Consider the following 4,532-nt stretch of genomic DNA (forward strand, 5'->3'; position numbering starts at 1 on the left):
AATTGTAAATTAGCTGAGGAAGAGAGTAATTGTAATTATTAAATTAAACAATCATTAATAATTTGACTTAATTGTAGGTCCTTTAATTTTCTTATGGGAAAGCTTATTTTAACAATTTCAAACTCTTTTCTGTATGGTAAAACACACATGAACTACAAAATCATATGACTTTTTTGTCAGCATCTCTTGGTGTATCCCAAGACCTTGAATCAGTGGGGGAAAGAAGACCAGTGTTTTTCTAAAACCTAACATGTTCTCAGCCCCAGTCCATAAATGCTACACCTGCCATCAACTTTAATCCTCTCAGCAGCCCGGGAAGGAAGGCAGAGAGTTAGAATCCTTGTGAAAGATGATGAAACCAATGCTTCTAAAAATAGAATCCTTGTGAAAGATGATGAAACCAATGCTTCTAAAAATAGAATCCTTGTGAAAGATGATGAAACCAATGCTTCTAAAAGTTCAGCTTTCTGTCCAAGGTCACATCCCTTGTGAATGGCCAGGCAGGAACTGGGATCTAGCTCTGTCTGCCCATGAAAAACTGGCTGTGATATCGTATGGCATCGCTACTTAGAAGTTCTTTGTGATACTCTCATCTTCCTTTTCAAATGGGTTATTTGGTATCAGTTAAGTCATGGGGGTATAGCAATGACAGAAATTATCTGAATAAAAAATTTAGATTTTTCTTTCATAAAGGCTAGATTTTACCTTATTCCATGCTTTAAAGTTAATCTGTTCTAATATAACAAAAAGGAGAGAATCCTCTAGAATACGGGGAGGTGACTAAAAAAATATGACTTAATGCAGTCTGAAATGGCCACTGCACCTACACCTAGAAATGAGACATCGAATCATGCTTCGTCCTTTACTCTTCTGGAAAAAAAATCTAAACATTGAATTTACAGCTTTTCACGGAGTACCTTCTCCCTGCCAAATGCTGTGCCCACCATGAAGTAAGCCCTGAACCCATGGTCTTGCATCCAAGCATTTGCTTGAATAATGAGAACTAACTCTGGATCATTTTCTCTCTTTTGCTGATGAAATTCTACAATTTACAGAATTTATTAACATTCTTTACAAGTCTCAGGAGGATAAGAAAGTGGAGTTCAATGCAGAATAAATAGCCCCGCTCTGCAATATTAAAAAATGATTTCCAGATTTATTCATGCTGTGAAAAAGTGGTGGTAAAGGGGCAGTAAATGTTACTTACTGAGCACTCTTTGCATGTAAGTGCTTCTCCCGCACTACATAGTAATGCCCACACAGCCCTGGCAGTACCTCAGAGTGTTAGTTACTATTTTGAAGTCTCTGGGTGGGGATTCTGAAATGGGGAAGGGGAGGAGTGGGGTAGTTAGTAGATACAGGCAATGTGGTTACTTGATTTACTCCAGACTCCAATCCTGGAGACAAGTTCTCAGGCTGGGCCTGAAACTGTCATTCTTTTCCCCTCAAATCAATTTTTTTGTTTGTTTGTTTAAAAAAAATAGGGCCTCCCTGGTGGCGCAGTGGTTAAGAGTCCGCCTGCCGATGCAGGGGATACGGGTTCGTGCCCCGGTCTGGGAGGATCCCATATGCCGCGGAGCGGCTGGGCCCGTGAGCCATGGCCGCTGGGCCTGCGCATCCGGAGCCTGTGCTCCGCAACGGGAGAGGCCACAACAGTGAGAGGCCCACATACCGCAAAAAGAAAAAAAAAAAAAAAAATACCCACAGGCAATGTTGATATCTTCACTGCAGTCATCCTAGTACATGTTGTATCTGAGACAAGTAAAGCAGAGCCATTATAGTTTTCTTCTTTTCATGCTGAGGCTTTAAAGAGAAGGAGGTAAAGAATTAAATGCACCGTTGATCCCAGAGCACCTACCAGACATCATTCTTCAAACACAGGCACTGCCTAAAGACTCAAGTGCAGGAAGTGGCTGGGGTGACTGCCAGTTATTTGCTGTGTGACTTTGGACAAGTCTTGCACCCTCTCTGAGCATCTGTCTTTTCATCTGTAAAGCTATGAAACTGTCTTGCTATAGGAAGAGGGAGGATGTGAACAGAGGTGAGACTTAAAAGATTTAACAGTTCATGAAGCATGAGAACTGAGTAATCAGAAAGGATCGGGACTTTAGCCCTAGAGCAGGGTCCAAACGCATCTGCCATGCCATGTGTCAACACTCTGGGTGCTGAATCAAGGAGAGGTTAGGGGGTCCTAAAGAAGAAACAGGGGGCCAGGAAAAGGGGTAGCAATCAGCTGTCTTGGAGCAACAGCTATTTACCCATCTCAATAGAATTATTTGAGTATCTTAACAACCAATACTGCTATTTCTGTACGTACCAGCTAAATAGTCTGGGTTTGAAGATTACATTAGCTCATCTGTGTAAAGTGTTTAGCATTTGGCCCCTGCTCAGAGAAGTAGGCACCCAGCAGATGTAGCTTGCGTCTTTCCTCTCCCTCCCTCTAACTGTCCATCTCCCAGCCCCCATGGCTCCCCTCTGCTATACAGCATGATCATTCCGCAGACCCTGGGCTACATAGCCTGTCTCCCTTCAAAATGGATTTTTGTAGGCAAGAAAAGTTTCAGGTTGATTCTCAAAATGTCTGAGTCAAAGTTCTTTTCCATGCCTTTGCAATTACAGTTCCACACGGGCTTTGGAATTGGTGGTGTGGTTGAGATTGTCTGAGACCAGAATTCCCAGGGTGTGTTGTGGCTCTGAGACGGTAGGGAGCAAAAACCACAGGCATCACAGACCTCAGTTTGTGCATGATGATGAGGCTTTGGTCAAGCTGGTTCCCCACTGAGCCTCAGCCACTCATGTGAATAGAAGGTGAGGGGTGGGGAGGGCCGGGGGGAGGGGAGGGGGTTGACTGAGATCAGTGGTTTTCGACTTTGGCTGTACATAGAACCACCTGGAAGATTTAGAATACACTGTCTGTGTGCCACTCACAGAGACTCTGATTTAAGTAGTTTAGGGTAAAGTCTGGACTTGGGGATTTTAAAAAGCCCTGGGCTATTCTAACGTGCAGCAAAAATTGAGAAAAACTTCAACAAGATGATCTTTAAGCTCCAATCCTGCTCGATTAGCCCCTGATTCTGTATGTCTTAAAGCTCATCAGAAAACTGCATTCCTGTAGTGTTTTTCTTAATGATCAGGCAATAAAAGCCTGAGAGCTGATGAATAAGACAGCTTTAGTGTTTACTATATTGATACCTTCTGCTGTATTATCACCAGAATTTATTTGTGTTTGTGTTCGGGATTTTGGTTGTTTTGTCTTATTTTGTTGACATTTTGTGAAAGCAGACAATTTCTCATACGGAAACTAAAATGATGATTTAGAGTGATTCCAACATCTCCAAGGAATGACCAAGAAAGAGCAAAGTTAAATTACTATGTGCAGTTGGCCTGACAAAATTGTCTTCTCTTGGATAAACTGTTCTCGTTAACTCCAGCTATTGCTGATTCCAGGGTTGTGCAAGGCTTTTTAAACAGAATTAAATAGAAATTCTTGTGCCTGGTGGATAATTATAGAGGGAAATGGTGAGATATTAAGACTATAAGGCAAGCTGGTCTCTGATGATATTAAGTTCAACATGTGTTGGTTTCTCAAGTGACTTTTATGAACTACTAAACAGCAGGGTGGTAAAGGACAAGGGCCAGGTTCCGATGCATCTCTGCATTTGCTGTTCTGAAAGCAAAGGACTTGCCCAGTGCTAGTCCATCCTTTGATGTTACAATTAACACATCAGAAAATATGAAACAGCAGCCATGAGAAACAGGAAGAATCTCAGAAGAGGAGACTGAAAGGCTTAGACAGGAATCTCATTTGGTCCTCTCCTTTCAAAGGAAGCTGCACCCAAGGAGTGGAAATGACTTTTACAGTGTTACACAGCTAGTTACCAGGCTGAGCTTGAACTCACCCCAAGGTCAACTGGCACCCAGCCCAGGGCTCTCTCCTGATATCACAACAAGCCAAATGGAATTGGGATTGAATTAGCTGCAAGAAAACCCCTGCTGCAGTGTCTTAAACAAGTCAGAGATTTGCCTTCTGAATGTAACCTGATCAAGGTGTCAGGGGCTGCATTTGGCACCCGGTAATGCTATCAGGGACCCAGACTCTTCTCATTTTCTGCTCTGCCATCCTTGGCATGGGTCTTGGAGCCCAACTACCTGGTTTCAAATTCTGCCTTTATCACTTAACTATGGAACCTTGTACAACACTTCATCTTTCTATACCTCAGTCTTCATTTTATTCAGCCCTTGACCCCAAAAGGTGATGAATGGTAAGGATATGAGATAATGGTGTTCCAGATGAAGGGACAGGGATAGATATAACTCATTGCACAGTGAGAAAAAGCAGGTTATCCCAAGATGCCAAATTCCACCTGAACCCTCTCCTCTCACCAGGTGTCTTCCTGTGGCTACCGAAGGGAAAATCTTGTGTGCAGAGGGTCAGGGCGGACCAGCCAACATTGTGAGCAGTGGTACAATGGGAAATTATCATCATAACTTTTGGTGAGACCCATTAAATTAGGATTTGTTCCGTAACTCTT

This window comes from Mesoplodon densirostris, chromosome 7 (genome assembly GCF_025265405.1).
Source record: "Mesoplodon densirostris isolate mMesDen1 chromosome 7, mMesDen1 primary haplotype, whole genome shotgun sequence".
NCBI lineage: Eukaryota > Metazoa > Chordata > Mammalia > Artiodactyla > Ziphiidae > Mesoplodon > Mesoplodon densirostris.